The following is a 19,677-nucleotide window of genomic DNA, read 5'->3' on the forward strand; positions in this document are numbered from 1 at the left end:
TTCTGACTGGGCAAAAAGCTATGCCTGAGAAACTCTTGACATGTTGAAATAGTGTACAAACAGCCCTGGAGGTAACGGGTTTAATTCTGACCACAGCAAAGACAAATAAAACATTGCTATTTCTGTTTGATAATGTACATTGTATAAAACATGGCAAACATATATACATAATTTCACATTTCTTTCCACGTTTGAATCTCGTCTGAAATCCTCTACCCATAAATGGAGTGTCAGACTGAAGAGAGCTCTTCTAAGTAAGAATTTTCCATGGACTGTTATGGCTGGATGCAGTGAACTTGAAATTAAAAAAAAATCTCCTTGGTGGTTTCATTTACATTAATGCCGTGCATTCCTGTGAAATGTCTTTATCTACCGATGAATAATCAACCCTTCTTAACTCTAACAAAAAGATTTATCACGGAAGGACCACGTCAGTGGTAGTTTGAGTTAGCATTACTTTGGAGAGTACTTTTTTGTCGTTCTGTAAGTTTGTTTTTATCTCCCTTTCAGTTAGTCTTAAAATATTCAGTTAATTTGATAATACCCTTTTTAAGATGCAGTCTACAAACACACACACACATACACACACACACACGGCTTCCCTTATAGCTCAGCAGTAAAGAATCCACCTGCCAATGCAGGAGACACGGGTTGGATCCCTGGTTTGGAAAGATCTCTTGGAGAAGGGAATGGCAACCCACTTCAGTATTCTTGCCTGGGAAATCCCATGGACAGAGGAGCCTGTTGGGCTACAGTTCATGGGGTCACAAAGAGTCAGACACGACTGAAGCGACTAAGCAGAACTACGAAGGTAAATCTTCTGGCCTATTCACGAAGGATTTCAGTAGGAGAGACTGCAGGCAGAGACGGCTGTCAGAAAGTCAGTGAGGCTCTTTTGGAGAGAGGCTCTACGTCTGAGCGGGGACATGGTGAACCAACTAGGAGCGGATCACACGAGACCCTAAGAAATGGGAGAGGAGAGTGGACATAGTTCTGAGCTTTTGAGATGGGCCAGTGGCAAAGTAAGCAATTCAAACTGGAAAAAGAGGAAGCAGAGCTCTGGGGAGATACTGACCAGCCAGGTGGCCACTGGAAGACTCACAGAGCTTAAGGGGAGGAGAAGGGAGCTTAAGGGAGCTGGAGAAGAGGGAGGTTTGAAAGCGAGGTTAGCTGCTGAGACGCAAGTGCTTATAGCAGAGACACATCTTGGGTTTTTTGCTTTATTTATTGCCTCCCGAAATATTCCTCTATTTTCCCCATGTTAAACTTTTTATTTTGTATTTTAGACATCGGATTTGACATTTGGTATAGCTGATTAATAGTCTTGTGATAATTTCAGACAGACAACAAAGGCACTCAGCCATACATGGACATGCATCTATTCTCCCCCAAACTCCCCTCCCATCCAGGCTGCCACAGGACACTGAGCAGAGTTCCCTGTGCTGTCCAGCAGGTCCTTGCTGGTTCTCCACGTTAAATACAGCAGTGTGTCCATGTCCACCCCTAACTCCCTAACTATCCCTTCCCCCATCCTTCCCCCTGGGAACCATAAGGTTATTACAGAGGATTGAGCAGAGTTCCCTGTGCTGTCCAGCAGGTCCTTGTTGGTTCTCCATGTTAAATACAATGGTGTGTACATGTCCATCCCAAACTCTCTAACTATAGTATGGCAACCCTTATAAGAAGAATCTAAAAAGCAATGGTACAAATGAACTGATGTACAAACAAATTCAGAAACAGGTTCACAAACTTAAAGAACAAACTCAAGGTTCCCACTTAAGAGGAAGGATGCAGGGAAGAGACACACCCTTTTAATTTACAGGAGACCGAGCTTTGATCTGGCCAAGCCCCCGACTCTTATTAAGAGTTGAGCTTGTCCAACCTGACAGTGAGATAAAAGGGAGTGAACTGAACGTCATATATCACTGCCATCTTGTTTAAATACTGCGTGTAAGGATTTTACTAGCTCATAACCAAATGTGCCCTCAGACGAAGTTAATGATGCTTCAAAAGCAGGGGGCAGGCACGAGGGAGTGTTTATATTTTAATCTGAGGCAGGACACTGGCAAGAGAGGGTAAGGATGACGTAGCCACATAAATCACCCCACAGTGAGCCAGGACATATAAATATTTCATCCAGGGATACAGTAACTGAGGCTGACTCGGTTGAAATGGCAGCTTGGCGAACCTCCGTACATGCTCATATGCTGCTGCTAAGTCGCTCATATGATGAGGTTCTAAATTAACTTTTGTCTGTTTCTCCTACACTTAAAATGCTTGTCATGGAGTATCATTTGCACAGATGAAGTGATTTACTCCTTGTTCACCCAATACTTTCTCTTCTTTACACAATTATAAATGTTCCGCCTTAATGTTACGCTCTTGTTTAGAACTTTTATGTGCAATTTTTTATGCTTATCCTTTCAATGCTACATTGCAAAAAATTAACATATTTTGGCTCCACATATAACTATAAATTCATCATCTAAAACCAAAGATATTTCAACAATCACAAAAAGCCCAGGACAAACTGGCAGTCTGTTCATTCCCTTTGTGTGTACTGAGCTTCTCTCAAATAAATACATTTAAGGGATAATGTATACGTGTCCAGCACTCTGACTGGCCAATCAATAAAGAGTTCTATTGTCCCCTGTTCAGGAGATTGCAGATGCTGACTTGAAATTCAACATCAAAAAAACCAAGCGCATGCCATCCAGTCCTGTAACTTCATGGCAAATAGAAAGGGGGAAAGTGGAAACGGTTACAGACTTTTATTTTCTTGGGCTCCAACATCACTGCAGAGGGTGACTTCAGCCATGAAATTAAGAGATGCTTGCTCCTTGGGAGGAAAGCTATGACCAACCTAGACAGCATATTAAAAAGCAGAGACATCACTTTGCCGACAAACATCTGTATAGTCAAGGCTATGGTTTTTCCAGGAGTCACGTATGCATGTGAGAGCTGGACCACAAACAAGTTTAAGCCAAAAAACTTAAAGTGTACAACTCAATGATGTCTCAAAAAATACATATATATATAAGGTTCAAATCCGTACCTCTCTTTCATACAAGCAAGGGGGTTATGGGTTTTGAGCCTTTCTGGGCAGCTTGACTTAGCTTATACCCAACATGAAACTGGCCCCTGGTGCCAAGAAGCTTGGGGACCAGTGACTTAAAGGGCCTAAGGCTGAAATGAAAAAACTGGTATAGGTGTACAATAAGAGATTGCTGACTGATGAAACTCACTTCCAGACCATATTTTCACCTGAACACGGGTGGGAATGAATGCTAGGAACAAAAACACTTTGAGAAAGTGCAACGAAGTCATGTCATGAAGCCCCAGAGTAGCCAGATCAGACGAATATACTGTGTGGAATGAGAGGAGGACAAAACCCATGCATTAGTAAAGCTTTTATTGCTTTAAACAATAATGTGAAGAGGGCAAGTGCCAAGCACATGAGATCTAGGTTTTCAACGGATCTCAATTCATTACCCTGAGGAGCAGGGCCAGACGTTTGAAGGGATCATTACATGATGTAGAACTGGATGGACCACACCATTTGTCACGGTGACGTGCATGAGGAAGCCCACACTGAGTGGTAGTATGCTCAAAATTATACTTTTTTTTTTCCACGTACACTTTACATCTACTTGAATGTTGAAAATCAATGGGGAAAATTAAACAAACAATAGATGGCTATTCCTTTGGTTGCTTTAAAGTTTACCTGTTGGTGTCAGTCACTCAGTCGTGTCCGATTCTTGGCCACCCCACGGACTGCAGCACGCCAGGCCTCCCTGTCCATCACCATCTCCCGGAGTTTGCTCAGACTCATGTCCATCAAGTCAGTGATGCCATCCAACCATCTCATCCTCTGTCATCCCCTTCTCCTCCTGCCCCCAATCCCTCCCAGCATCAGAGTCTTTTCCAATGAGTTGGCTCTTTGCATCAGGTGGCCAAAGTAGTGGAGCTTCAGCTTCAGCATTGGTGGCCAAAGTATATCAGCTTCAGCATCAGGCCTTCCAGTGAATATTCAGGACTGATTTCCTTCAGGATGAACTGGTTGGATCTCCTTGCAGTCCAAGGGACTCTCAAGCACCATAATGTGAACGCATCAATTCTTTGGTGCTCAGCCTTCTTTATAGTCCAGCTCTCACATGTGTACATGACTACTGGCAAAAGCCTAGCTTTGACTAGATGGACCTCTGTCAGCAAAGGGATGTCTCTGCTTTCTAATATGCTGTCTAGGCTTGCCACCCCACTCAAGTACTCTTGCCTGGAAAATCCTGCTGACGGAGGAGCCTGGTAGGCTGCAGTCCATGGGGTCGCTAAGAGTAGGACACGACTGAGCGACTTCACTTTCACTTTTCACTTTCAGGCATTGGAGAAGGAAATGGCAACCCACTCCAGTGTTCTTGCTTGGAGAATCCCAGGGACGGGGGAGCCTGGTGGGCTGCGGTCTATGGGGTCGCACAGAGTTGGACACGACTGAAGGGACTTAGCAGCAGCAGCAGGCTTGTCACAGCTTTCCTTAATAATTATTCAATTATTCTTACAATTATTCAATTATTCTTAAAAAGAAAAACAAGAGGTACTGTGGTATATAGAATATTCACTGGAATGGGGGCGGGGGAAAGTATTTCTAGTCCTTGTTTTTTCATGAACTGTCAACATGACCTTGGTCATGCATTATACTCTCCCTAGAGCATTATCTCCTGTACTTAAAAAACAAATGTGTCTTCTCAACATCTTAGATCACTTTCACCTTAGAGTGTGTATCATAATGAAATACTGCAGACACATTCTGTGGTTTTCACTATGGATTTTTTTTTTTTTTTTTTGGTATCACCCAGCCTCACCTGATGGATGTCAACAATCTGCCTGATCCCATCACCCCCTGGCTTCACAGACTCACACTCCTGGTTGACAAAGATTAACTGCTCTTGTCTGACCACAGTCGGTCCCTCAGCCTTTCACCCGAATGGCCCCACACAGACAGCTAGCTGAACTATTCTATGGCTCTGATTTCTGCTGTTTTATATGGTCACAGTTTTGATAGGGCAACTTAGCATGATCCCAGAGTGTTTTCTTATCTTAAAATCTTTACACACCCCATCTACCCTGCTCTATAACTGCAGCCAAAGCTGGGAGGAAGAAGATTCGAATTGCATGACTTTCTGGTCCAGGGGTGAATACTAACAGTTTTCCAATTCTCATCGATTCCTTCTGGTGAATTCAAATATATTTCAATCACCTGTTGTTTTATTAAGTACAAAATTCATCAACCCCCCTCCACCCGCCCATTCTACTAGCCATTGTCTTCCCAGACCTAACTCAACAAGAAAAAAAAATCCAGGCAAAGGATGCTGTGAATACAAAGCAAGTTCTTAGAATGTACCCACCACACAAGAACAGAAATACAGCCTTACTGAGTTAGACGATCTTCACCATATTTTCCATATAAGCAGAACTTTGTTTACAATTATTTTATTGTTTTGGATGACTGTTGTCTCAACTACAAATTGGCGCTTGCCAAGAGCATTTTCCAGGGCTTCCCTGGTGTCTCAGATGGTAAAGAATCTGCCTGCGGGAGACCCGAGTTTGATCCCTGGGTCGGGAGGATCCCCTGGAGGAGGAAATGGCAAACCACTCCAGTATTCTTGGCTGGAGAATCCCATGGACCGAGGAGCCTGGTGGGCTACAGTCCATGGGGCTGCAAAGAGTCTGACACAGCTGAGCGACTTTACTTTCCTTCACTTTTTCTGTGGAGGCTAAACCCTGTGCTCTGCAGCTGTTGAGCTTCAACGCCCCCTGAGGGAACCTCAGGGCGGAGTGAGGAACTCAGTGCTCCAGGGAATCTGGTGGGACAGGTCTCTAGATAGTTAGATATGTTCAGGAGGTGATTTCAGGATCTTCTCACATCTAGAAAGTGAAAGTAAAGTTGCTCAGTCGTGTCCGACTCTTTGCGACCCCACGGACTGTAGCCCACCAGGCTCCTCTGTCCATGGGATTTTCCAGGCAATAGTACTGGAGTGGATTGCCATTTCCTTCTCCAGGGGATCTTCCTGACCCAGGGATCGAACCCAGGTCTCCTTCATTGTAGACAGACGCTTAACCGTCTGAGCCACCAGGGAAGTCCTTCCTGGTGACATCAGCTCGTCTGACTGGCAGAAAATCTTTTGTAAAATGAGTGCTTAATTGCCTGAACTCCCCCTTCACCAAAATCTTATATATGGACCTCCCCCCACTGCCTCTCTGGAGCAGGCTCTCAGAACTATTGAGGTGCTGTCTCCCAGGCTACAGTCCTCATACTGCCCCAAATAAAACTTAACTCACAACTCTTATATTGAGCATCTTTTTTTAGTTAACCGTTGGTAGAGGGATAAGAAGTCCAGGATGCCTGAGGAGGAGATAGGGGTCTGAGGTTCTTAAGGCGATAGGGGTCTGGGATTCTCAAGGAGGAGGAAAGGACAAACATCTTTTTTTTTTTTTCTGCATCCCTTAGTCTTAGTCACATAAAACTTTGTGAAAATATTGTGAAAATATTTGGCTTGTGGTTAAAAAATTCACATGGTAAAATGCTACATTAAAATGACCTCCTATTTCCTGCCACAGAACTGAAATGGCTGATCCTTTTTCTTTTCTGTGTTCCTGGAACGCACATTTTGGATCCTTTGTGTGTGTGTGTGTGTATCTACAACTGATAGCTTACGATAGTAAACAATGTCAGATTTGTGATCTCCAAAGAAGAAGGTTTAGCTTTGGGACCAGGGACCAGGCTTGATCACTCAAGAGCTTTTGCGTAGCAGGGTTTTACTAAAGTAAGAAAAGGGACAGAGAAACGTTCTGACACAGACATCAAAAGGGGGACAGAGAGTGTCCCCCTCACTACTGTTAGCAAGGCAGTTACATACTTTTTAAATTAGTTATTACAATAAATCTAAAGAACGTCTCACGTTTGTGAAAACTTTATCAGACCCACCCCCACAATTTACATTTTAGGATAACAGGATTAGAACTTATCAACAGAAAGCTCCTGCCAGACCCACTCCCATTATATACATTTTAAGATATCAGGATTAGTCAGAAGGTTTTCAGGAAGGAGAAACCGTCCTCAAGCAGGATACACTGTTGTTCTATAATCCCGAGTATAGACTTTAAACTGAGCTGTTTTGTTATGTAGTCATGAGTTCAGGCTTAAAGAAAAAACAAACAAACAAAGTTTTATGTGACTAAGACTAAGGGATGCAGAAAAAAAAAAAAAGATGTTTGTCCTTTCCTCCTCCTTGAGAATCCCAGACCCCTATCGCCTTAAGAACCTCAGACCCCTATCTCCTCCTCAGGCATCCTGGACTTCTTATCAATCTGCCTAGGAATTGAGTCTCTCACAACTACATATATACATGTATGGCTATAAATACCTGAGGTACATACACAAACTACACATATCTGATTGCACTTATACATATATAGACACACACGATATAGGTCAGAATATACATGCAGATGACACCACCCTTATGGCAGAAAGTGAGGAAGAACTAAAGAGCCTCTTGATGAAAGTAAAAGACGAGAGTGAAAGAGCTGGCTTAAAGCTCAACATTCAGAAAACGAAGATCATGGCATCCGGTCCCATCACTTCATGGCAAATAGATGGGGAGGCAGTGGCTGATTTTATTTGGGGGGGCTCCAAAATCACTGCAGATGGTAACTGCAGCCATAAAATTAAAAGATGCTTGCTCCTTGGAATAAAAGCTATGACCAACCTAGACAGCACATTAAAAAGTAGAGACATTACTCTGCCAGCAAAGGCGCATCTAGTCAAGGCTATGGGTTTTCCAGTGGTCATGTATGCACATGAGAGTTGGACTATAAAGAAAGTTGACCACCAAACAATTGATGCTTTTGAACTGTGGTGTTGGAGAAGACTCTTGAGAGTCCCTTGGACTGCAAGGAGATCCAACCAGTCCATCCTAAAGGAGATCAGTCCTGGGTGTCCACTGAAAGGACTGATGTTGAAGCTGAAACTCCAATAGTTTGGCCACATGATGCAAAGAGCTGACTCATTTGAAAAGACCCTGATGCTGGGAAAGATTGAAGGCAGGTGGAGAAGGGAATGACCGAGGATGAGATGGTTGGATGGCATCACCGGCTCAATGGGCATGAGCCTGAGCAAGCTCCAGGAGTTGGAGATGGACAGGGAGGCCTGCCGTGCTGAAGTCACAAAGAGTCAGACACCACTGAGCGACTGAACTGAACTGAAAGCTGGTCCACTTGTTGCACAAAAAAGTCCCTATCTGACTAAGGTGCTTTAGTCTTGTTGCTTTGGGGCTTTACCCATTCTGGTCTACCCAGAGCAATGTTCCCTGAAAATTCCCTTCAGTCTTCACTGCATGTTGCTTCATTTCCATCTGTCTCCTTTCTCTGACCTCCTCCATCAATGTGGTCTGGCGGACCTGATTCACCTTGTCCTTTTCAATTCTCCTGCTCCCTTGAAGCAGATCTATCATCAGTGCCTACCCACTCTGTGTCTGTAACATCCTTATAATTCATGGTTTCATGATCAGATACACTGGGCCACTTTCTACCTCTTTCTTATTTTTAAATATTTATTTGTTTGCTTGGCTGTGCTGGGTCTTAGCTCTAGCATGTGGGATCTTTAATCTTCATAGCAGCAAAGGGAAGAGATCACTTATCCTCAGTGCTGAATTGAACCCACGTCTCTCGCATCTCCTGCACGGACAGGCAGATGCTTCACCACTGAGCCACCTGGGAAGCCCAAAGCTAGAGCAGAGGACACCAGACCCTTAGCAGTATCCGTGGACTCATGTGTTCAATCAACTGAGCTCCTGTAACTGTTAAATTTGACCAGTGGCTTCTCTGCAAATCCTGTATACTCATGGCAACTGGACTATGCGCTTCCATCTGGGGTAGCTCCTCTGTCAGTCTCCGCCTCCAAGCTAGCTTAAGACACAGCTATCCAGGGTTACCACGGATTGAATGGTTCAAGTCTGGGCAGTTTTGAGTGGAAGGAGTTTATACACAGGCCTTGCTCAGGAGCAAAGGGCAAAACCCAAGGGGGTCCTGGACAACAAGAGTTATTTGGCCACCTTACCCTATTCTGATCTCTGTCACCGACAGAAAATGGTCAAATAAGGCTTTGTCTAATGTAGTTGCGGCACGTGGAAAATACTGTCTCGATCAAGAGGACATCAGTGACTCAGTGGACATGAGTTTGAGCAAACTTTAGGAGATGACGATGGACAGGGAAGCCTGGCGTGCTGCAGTCCATGGGGCTGCAAAGAGTCAGACATGACTGAGCCGGCTAAATAAGAACCAAGAGGCCACGGCAGTCAGCTAAGGCTGGTGTTGTTAAGAAAGGTGTCTCTTGGGGACTTCCCTGGTGATCCGGGGTTAAGATTTCAACCTTCCATCGGAGGGGGCACGCATTCATTCCTTGGTTGGGGAACTAATATCTCACATACCGCATGAAGCAGCCAAATAAATAATGTTTTTTGTTTTTTTTTTTAAAGAAAGGTGTCTCTTGGAGGCAACAAACTTGCAAAGAACATGCAGAGTAAGCAACACTCTGTGCTCCTCTAATCCCTGCGAGGCACCGCTTCTGTGTGATGAATATTCTCACCCAAGGCAGGTACGTCTGCACCGTGGATGTTGTCTGTGGATCCTGACAAGCCACACCGCTCACAAAACAGGCTCCACGGCTCACGTGTGCGCTCCAAATTCACACGCTCGCCTCACTCGTAACAGAGGAGTCCCACGTGCTGCAGGCGAACAGATGAAATGTTTACTGAAGGGAAGACGCGAGTCTAGGCTTGGCTTCAAGATCGTCCAAACTGGAGGGGAGGGTGTAGTGAGACGAGAGGGGCTGGGAGTGCGTGTGTTGCAGCTGAGGGATGGGAAGTTTATTATACTATTTGGTTTAAACAAATATTTATTTATCTGGCTGAGTCTGGTCTTAGGGGCATCACGTGGGATCTGTTGTTGCAGGGCACCAACTCTCTACTGTGTGCAGGCTCAGCAGCTGTGGAACATGGGCTTAGCTGCTCCATGGCATGTGCCATCTTAGCTCCCCTGCCGGGAATCGAGCCCACATCCCCCGTGTTAGGAGGCGGATTATGAACCACTGGACCACCAGGGGTGTCCCCACAAACGGCTATTTCTGTGTGTGTGTAGCTTGAAGCTGTGTGCTGCCCTGGATGTGTAAGGGTGGCTAGACAACAACGCTATGATACTGTTTTCTTAACTTTTGTATTTATCTAAAATGTTTCCCGATAAAATCTAAAAAAAAAAAAAAAATAAATTGCAAACATGCTTCACCCTAGCCCTTTATAAAGGCTGTTATCCCCAAATTCAATCATGTCTTCCTGTACTGAGGCAGCCTTGTGTGTGTTAGTTACACAGTCGTGTCCAACTGTCTGCAACCCCACGGACTGTAGTCCACCAGGCTCCTCTGTCCATGGGATTCTCCAGGCAAGAATACTGGTGTGGGTTGCCATGCCCTTCTCCAGGGGATCTTCCCTACCCGGGGATGGAACCTGGGTCTCCTGCATCGCAGACAGACGCTTTACCGTCTGAGCCACCAGGGAAGCCTATAAGTCTATAAGGAGCAACTATAAGTGACCAAGGAAATGTTGTTAATTTTGGATGCTATGAACTGGCACTCATCATTCTACCTATAAAAAAAAGGATCAAGAAAACTGAAGAATTATCATAGGCACAAGGTCATCATCGCATTGATAATCTGCAGTATCTCAAAACAGAGTTAACTGCAAACATTTATTCTTCTCCTTAAATTCTTCACTTTCCTAATTTTGTTAAAAGTCCTGCCCTTCCTTTCGTGATAGTCAAGGCTTACTGTTATGAATAACTTGGAACTTTTGATTCAAGATTTTTTTTTTTAATAAATTGTTAATTTTAATTGGAGGCTAATTACTTTACAATATTGTAGTGGTTTTTGCCATACTTGACATGAGCCAGCCATGGGTGTACATGTGTTCCCATTCCATCCCTCAGGGTCATCCCACTGCACCAGCCCCGAGCACCCTGTCTCATGCATCAAACCTGGACTGGCGATCTGTTTCACATATGATAATATACATGTTTCAATGCTATTCTCTCAGATCATCCCACCCTCACCTTCTCCCACAGAGTCCAAAAGTCTGTTCTTTACATCTGTGTCTCTTTTGCTGTCTCGCATATAGGATCATCGTTACCATCTTTCTAAATTCCATATATATGCGTTAGTATACTGTATTGGTGTTTTTCTTTCTGACTTATTTCACTCTGTGTAATAGGATCCAGTTTCATCCACCTCATTAGAACTGATTCAAATGTATTCTTTTTAATGGCTGAGTAATACTCCATTGTGTATATGCACCACAGCTTTCTCATCCATTTGTCTGCTGATGGACATCTAGCTTGCTTCCATGTCCTGGCTATTGTAAATAGTGCTGCGATGAACAGTGGGGTACATGTGTCTCTTTCAATTCTGGCTTCTGGCTATTAATACAAGATATTTTGTATCAAAACAACACTGCAGACGTCTCCGTGAAAGTCCCAAGTAGATGTTAATTGTGAACAGTGATGGCAAGTTGTATTCCCAGACGCTCCATTATTTTCTGACTGCACCCGAACTGTGGTGCTTGCAATCCACGTAAACAGACGTGGACACCCTGCTGCACCGTCTGGTATCGGCATTCTGTCCTCCTCACAGGCAGTTGCCACGACTTCTAATAATAACAGTAGTAATCACCAATATAAGAATTTTGCACTTCCCTAGTGGCTCAGTGGTAAAGAATCTACCTGCTGATGCAGGAGACACGGGTTCCATCCCTGATCCAGGAGGATCCACAGGCCACAGAGCAACTAAGCCCGGAGCCACCACTACTGAAGCCCACACACCCTAGAGCCTGTGCTCTGCAACAAGAGAAGCCTCCGCAATGAGAAGCCCGGAGCACGGCAGCTAGAGAGTGGCCCCTCACTCCCTGCACCTAGAGACGAGCCCAGGCAGCAATGAAGATGCAGCACAGCCAAAAATAAACAAACACAATTATTCACAAAAAACTGCCACTACTCACAATAACACTAGGAGATAGTCTCGTTTCTTGAATACTTCACCCTCTGAAAGCAATTTATGTAAATCATCTGACTTTAGGATCCACCCATTACGATCAGAGGAATTATTTTGCCTATTTCACGGTAAGGGAAAAGGAGCCTCCCAGAGTTTATACAGGTTGCCCCAAGGTACCCGTCTAGACGGTGTATGAAAAAGCAGAAACATCTCTTTGCCAACCAAGGTCTGTATAGTCACAGCTATGATTTTTCAAGTAGTCATGTACGGACGTGTCAGTTGGACCATAAAGAAGACTGAGCACCAAAGAACTGATGTTTTCAGATTGTGGTGCTGGAGAAGATTGTGGCTCTGGAGAGCCCCTTGAACAGCAAGAAGATAAAACAGTCAATCTGAGAGGAAATCAAGCCTGAACATTCATTGGAAGGACTGATGGTAAAGCTGAAGCTCCAATACCTCTGGTCACCTGATACAAAGAGCCAACTCATTGGAAAAGACCCTGATGCCTGAACATTCATTGGAAGGACTGATGGTAAAGCTGAAGCTCCAATACCTCTGGTCACCTGATACAAAGAGCCAACTCATTGGAAAAGACCCTGATGCTGGGAGAGACTGAGGATAGGAGGAGAAGGTGGCAACAGAGGATGAGATGGTTGGATAGCATCAGCAATTTGACAGGCTTGAGTTTGAGCAAGCTCCTTCAGATAGCGGAGGAGAGAGGAGCCTGGTATGCCGCAGTCCATGGGGTCACAGAGACTCGAACATGACTTTTAGGGACTGAACAACAATAAACCCATCCATCAGGGGACACAGGTGACGAGAAGCTGATGAACCTACAGCTCGAGAGCTGAGCTATCATATTCTTCCCATCGTGTGCCCACAGTGTCTATATCGGGAACACAACAGGTATACAACCATCTTTAAGCCAGTAGATGACATGCATTCCAAGATAATAACGTTTCAAGATAACAAAATTCTAACTGGTAAGGTGCTTTCCTGCTCCCACCCGCCTGAGAGCTTAAGAACAGGGATTGAGGGCTTTGCTTCTGGTCCAGTGGTTATGACTCTATCTTGCAGGGCAACCGGACACTTATCTGTGGTGTTCTCTACCTGGTCCAGGAAGATCCCACGTGCCGTGGAGCAACGGAGCCCATGTGCCACAACTACTGAGCCCAGAGGCTGCGGCTACTGAAGTACGTGCGCCCCAGGGCCTGTGCTCCCCAACAAGAGAGAGGCCACCACAAGGAGAAGCCCACACGAGGCAAGCAGAGAGTAGGCCCTTCTGCCGCAACTAGAGAAAGCCCACACACAGCAGTGAAGACCCACCACAAGCCAAAAAAACAAAAAAGAGTGATTGAGACTCAATGGAAGACAAAAGGTTCGACATGGTATGCACCAATGAGTGTATTCATGAATTCACAGTCTGTGAGTATTTTGTAGATTTCTGACAGTGAAATGTATTTATCTGACAGAGTCAATTCCTAGGCAGGTTGATAAGAAGTGCAGGGGTCCCCGAGGAGAGAGGGTCTGGAATTCTCAAAGAGAACGAAACGACAAACTTTTTTTTTCCCCCTCTACATTCCTTAGTCTTAATCACATAAAATCATTTTTTTTTTTCCTTTAAGCTGGGAACTGACAATTACACAACAAAAAACTCAGTTTAAACTCTGTACCAGGGATTATATAAAAACAGTGTATCCTGCTTGAGGACAGTTTCTCCTTCCTGAGAACCTTCTGACTAATCCTGATATCTTAGAATGTGTATTATGGGAGTGGGTCTGGTAAAATTTTTACAACCTTGAGACATTCTTTGGACTTATTGTAATACCTAATTAAAAAGTATATAATTCCCTTGCCAAAGACTAGGAAGTGGGGCACTTCCCACCTCCTTCTGATGTCTATGTCAGAAGCTTTCTCTGACCGTTCTCGCTGTAGGAAAAACCTCTGCCACCCAAGAGCCCTGAGTGGTCAAGCCAGGTCTCTGGTCCCAAAGCTAAATCTTCTTCTTCAGAGATCAAGAATCCGACACCATTCATCCTAAGCTATCGTATCTTGTATCTTGATGTTGGCGCTTAACAGGAAAAAAACAAAACAAAACACATTTCACAAGCATTTGGGTCATTTTGTAAATTGAGTGTGTAGTTAATGGAGAGTGGATTCCCTAAATTAGTGCTTCCCTGACTTGTCTGATGATAAGAAGCACTTTGGGGTACTTGTAAAAATACTGATCCTTGGATATCAAGCCTGGGAACAGCAAAGCTATGTGTCTTTGAGAATCACTTTCCCGCTTTGCTTAGTCTATCAGCTGACTAATCCCTGTTGATTCAGGACAAGCAGAGAAAGGCACAGACAAAAACAAACACAAACAATAACAACAAAAAAACATTGTCATTTTAGTCTACGGTCCCTCAGTTGCTTTCACCAAAAATATTAAAAAAAAGAGAGAGAGAGAGAAACAGACATCTGTCCATCGATATATTGCATCTGCAATTTAGCAAATTTCCAAAGACCAAAGATATTAATTTGGTAACTTGACTGCTTAATAGGACGGGAAAAAATCCCCCAGGCATATAGATGATTTTGTAAAAATTTCCATCCAGATCTTGACATCAACTATGAAGTGAAAAGATTACTCTGTGAAACCTTCCTAAGTTTGAAGATGATGAGAAGTTTCCATTGGAGGGAGGGGATATATTTATGCGTATGGCTGATTCAACTTTACTGTACAGCAGAAACCAACACAACATTGTAAAGCAATTATCCTTCAATTAAAAATTTTTAAAAAGATTTTTTTCACTGCCCATGAATTCCCTTTAAGAAAATTTACTTTTGTCAGAAAAGCAAAATCACCTTCTTTATTCTATGAAGACAATGCCATTCGATGAGAGAAAAACTGTCAGGGAAGAAGATGCTGAATGTGTTTCAGACTAACATTATCAACATTTAAACTATTCTGGATACTAGACTATGCTCAAAAGCGGTCAAGAGCACAAGCTTTTGTCGTCTCCACCTCTGACCCCTCACACCAACCATGTATATAGTCTATAGATTTCACGGTTTGAAGGTTCAGAGACACCTTCATAAAGTGTCTCTACCTCATAGACATAGATCCAAAATATTACAATAAAAAAATCACAAAATATATGATGCCCCCCCCCCACCAAGAGTGATAGTCATCAGCATAAATCACTAGGCTATCAGCCTCTAAAGACATCAGGCATTAAAACTGTCAATGCAGGATGTAAAACAAATATGAATTAAATATCTAAAAAAAAAAAAAAAAAAAAAAAGAATTAACAACATAAGAAACAAAATACCATAAAAATAGCCAGGAAGATTTTTGAGAAATGAGAAAACAAAATTTTTAAGTGAAAAAAAGAGAGTTCAAACAAAACAAAAGAAAAAAACTAAAACTAAATGGAAGAATTACAGACTAAGATAGCTGAAGAGAATACTAATAGCTTATAATATGCTGCTGCTGCTGCTAAGTCGCTTCAGTCGTGTCCGACTCTGTGCAACCCCATAGACGGCAGCCCACCAGGTTCCCCCGTCCCTGGGATTCTCCAGGCAAGGACACTGGAGTGGGTTAGATTATAATATAGATGTATACAAACAATGCAGAGCAAACTACAGAAAAATGAAGTCGAAAAATTAAGCGGAAGATTTACATTCAACTGACTAAATATATAAAAAGATCCAAAATATATTTAAATGGATTTTTTCCTTAATGCAGAAGAGGCAATATTAAAAGAAAACAGTGGAGAACTCGGCAGCTTTGGTGAAAGACAAAAATCTTTAGAATCAAAGCCCAACCAGTTGCAAGCTGCAAGATTAAAAAAAAAGTCGAATCATATGCTAGCCAAAATGGTAATATCAAACACAAGGAGACAGAAATTTTGACGGTAAAATGCATTTAATAGAAAAAAAAAAAAAGTTCATGATTCCTGTGCTAGGAACTCAAAGCAGTGGAAGACATAAAATCAACTCAAGAAAATTATTCAGAGAAAGTGAAAAGATGGTGATAATAAAGAGAGCACCAACTGACAGAGAGAAAGACGTGAAACAGAGCTAGAACACAGCTGAGTGTTCAGTTTTTTAACAGAAAGGTAAAATTAAAAATCAACTGGAAAACGGTCCCAGAAAAAAAAAAAAAAATGAAGCACACATAATCGATGATGGAAATGAACTGGGAAGATAACTACATTATACTCAATATTTCAAAATTTAAATCATACACATTCCTTTAAAAACATTAATGCAAACTAAAAAATAAACTGAAATCCTACATTATCAGATACACATTAAATAAAAATGGTATAACTATGTTTCTGTATAAAGTGTGCATGTGTTATATTTCACAAGAAAAAAAAAACAGAAAATAAATATTACAGCAAGGTAGAAGGATACAAGATTAATACACAGAAATCAACTAATTTCTTTAATAATGAAATATAAGAAAGGGAATGTAGAATAAATGATACAGTTTAGAATTGCACCAAAAAATAAAACATGCAGAACAGAAATGTCACAATGTGACCAGAGCTTGCTAGTTTCCTTCTTTCCTTGGTTTGTGATGCAGTCAAAAAACTCTTCCATGTGCCCAACAGAGGAGCCAACAGCCATATATAGGTGCTTTCTGTTCCTTCTGTTCAGTCGCTCAGTCGTGTCTGACTCTTTGTGATTCGTGGACTGCAGCACACCAGGCTTCCCTGTCCTTTACCATCCCCTGGAGCTTGCTCAAACTCACGCCCACTGAGTCGGTGATGCCATCCAACCATCTCATCCTCTGCCGTCCCCTTCTCCTCCTGCCTTCAATCTTTCTCAGTCGTGTCCAACTCTCTGTGACCCCACGGATTGCAGCCCACCAGGTCTCCTCTGTCCCTGTGATTCTCTAGGCAAGAATACTGCAGTGGGTTACCAATTCCTTCTCCAGGGAATCTTCCTGACCCAGGGCTCAAACCTGTGTCTCCAGTATTGTGGGTAGATTGTTTAACAGAGTCTGAGCCACAGCAAGTCCCATATAGGCACTCATATTAATTAAAATTGGGCTTCCCTGGTGGGCCAGTGGTTAAGAATTCACCTTCCAATGCAGGGGACATGGGTTCCATTCCTGCTCCGGGAAGATCCCAAGTGCCTGGGGGCAACAAAGCCAGTGCTTGGCAATGACTGAAGCCCAGGAGTCACAACAAGAGAAGCCACCATAATCAGCAACCCACACACAACAACTGGAGACTAGCCCCTCACTCACAACAGAACTAGAGAAAGACCCAGCATGTGGCAAAGAAGACCCAGCATGGCCAAAAAATAAACAATTTTTTTAAAAAAGATTCTTAATTCATTACTTAGCACTAAATAAAATTGAAAGCTCAGTTCCTGAGTCATGGCAGTCACAGTTCAAATACTCTCCTTTCCACGTGCAGATGGTAAAAGGTATTTTGGGAAAGAGATGCTGGACTAGAATCCATCACGGAGAAATTCACAGGTGAGACAGTCAAATGGAGATCCTGAGTAGCATAAGGGTCTTTTAGGAAGTCAGCAAACTTTTCTGTAAAGAGTTAGAGAGTCAATATTGTAGGCTCTGTAGGCCAAAGAATCTTTTTTTAACAGCTCAACAGTGCTGTCTAACAAACGTCTTTCTTTAAGTCTTTTGTCTTACAAAAGTCACCATAGACCGCTCGCCCAGGAGTGTCCATGACTGTCTTCCAATAAAACTTTATTGACAGTACAGGCAGGGGGCCAGACTCATCCCAGAGGCTGTAGTGTGCCAATGCCCACAATAGCGGGATGGCCATTTAATGAGCACAGTGCTTTCTCGTGTCCTCGGACTGCTCTTCTGCTAATAGGAGAAAATGACTGCATCACAGTAAATTAGTATTTTCTCCCCCACCCCCCATAGTACTTCCCTGGTGGCTCAGATGGTAAAGCATCTGCCTACAACATGGGAGACCCGGGTTCGATCCCTGGGTCGGAAATATCTCCTGGAGAAGGAAATGGCAACAGTACTCCAGTACTCTTGCCTGGAAAAATCCCATGGACGGAGGATCCTAGAAGGCTACAGTCCATGGGGTCACAAAGTGGAAAGTGTCCAGTGTGATAAGTTGATACGTTATATATTATAGACTTCCCTCGTGGCTCAGACGATAAAGCGTCTACCTACAATGTGGGCAACCCGGGTTCAATCCCTGGTTCGGGAAGATCCCCTGGAGGAGGAAATGGCAACCCACTCCAGTACTCTTGCCTAGAAAACTCCCATGAACGGAGGAGCCTGGTAGGCTACAGTCCATGGGGTCGCAGAAAGTCAGACACGACTGAGCAACTTCACTTTTACTTTCCCCATAGTACTTGCCAAAACACAACACATTCAACAAAAAAGAAAAAAAATCAGACCGGGACATTTTTTTTGTCCTCTCTCTCTCCCACAAAAGCTGTCCTGCCCTCTAAATGTGAGTAAGGCCAGTTCTGATGTTTATCATCTCTTTCCCTGGGGCCACACTTCACAGACTCCACTAAAGAAAGAACAGTGACCGCATGCACCAGGCTGGCTTGAATTAGAAGCTACCTGGGGAAGGTCACGTCCCTTAAACACACATACGTTTTCAGACAGAAGAGGGGCTCCCGAGAGGCAAGCAGTGGTGATGCGAGGCTGCCACTGGGGAGCCCTGTTGGAAATGCATCAGCAGCTTGTTAGGCAGAAACCCTTGACGTCTGCCTCCTGCGCCTCGTAACGAGCCTCCTGCGGTCTCTGGTCCTGTGTTCTCCACATGTACCTCACTCCAACAAGAAATAAAAGCTCTCTTCCCACTCGACTGGCACAAAGACACTGTCTGGAAAGGCTTTAACTCAGAGCTCAGGGCGTGCAGATTTCACAAGCCTCCCCCGACCTCCCCAGGCCAGCCTCGAAGAGATTAATTTAGCAGAACCCTTGGGGCCGCCCCTCCCCACCACCACCATCTAGAGATAGAAACACTTGAGGCTCTGTACCCTTTACCAACATCAGGGCTTGCGGGTACGTGAGCAGAAAACTGCTCAGCGCTCAGCAAACGTGAACACAACACCAACTCGACTCAGACAAAGCTCATGCTTACTGAGAAAAAATTCTGAACCACGGGGATTTCACTCACGTGTAGGGCCGGGTGTCAGGCATGGGTTTCCCTATAAAAACAGTGTGAAACTGTGTTGCTGGGTTTTTTTTTTTTATTTTATTTACTTTTGGCTGCCCTGTGTCTGTCGCTGCACGCAGACGTTTCTCGAGTTGCTGAGGACCGGTGCTATTCTTCGTTGTGGTGTGTGGGCTTCTCCTTGAGGGGCTTCCCTTGCTGTGGGAAAGGGTCCGCAAGCTTCAGGATTTGCAGCTCGGGGGCTCAGTAACTGCGACTCCCAGGCTCTAGGCCACAGGCTTAGGTGCTCCGCAGCGTGTGGGATCTTCCCAACCCAGGGATCAAACCAGCGTCTCGTGCATCTCGGGCGTTGCAGGCAGATTCTTTACCACTGAGCCGCCTGTGAAGTCCCATGTCTTATGGTGGCAGCTTTAAAAAAAAATATTTATTTGTCTGGGTCAGGTCTTAGTTGCAGCATGTGGCAATCTAGCT

At 43.8% G+C, this 19,677-nt stretch overlaps 1 protein-coding gene across 10 annotated transcripts in view; it reads right to left on the minus strand.

Annotated features, from left to right (window-relative positions):
- The window catches only part of LOC129639703 (uncharacterized), a 320,986-nt gene that overhangs the window by 212,701 nt on the left and 88,608 nt on the right, over positions 1–19,677 (minus strand). Inside the window, exon 4 of one of the 10 annotated variants that reach the window (XR_008708561.1) lies at positions 9,641–9,779. The exons of 8 other annotated variants lie outside the window; for them this stretch is intronic. The gene's annotated coding sequence lies outside the window, so the exon portion shown is untranslated. Of the gene's footprint in view, positions 1–9,640; positions 9,780–19,324; positions 19,615–19,677 lie in introns of those variants that run through there. One more of the 10 variants, XR_008708559.1, reaches the window with a different exon arrangement.

The sequence above is a fragment of the Bubalus kerabau genome, chromosome X, assembly GCF_029407905.1.
Source record: "Bubalus kerabau isolate K-KA32 ecotype Philippines breed swamp buffalo chromosome X, PCC_UOA_SB_1v2, whole genome shotgun sequence".
Lineage (NCBI taxonomy): Eukaryota > Metazoa > Chordata > Mammalia > Artiodactyla > Bovidae > Bubalus > Bubalus kerabau.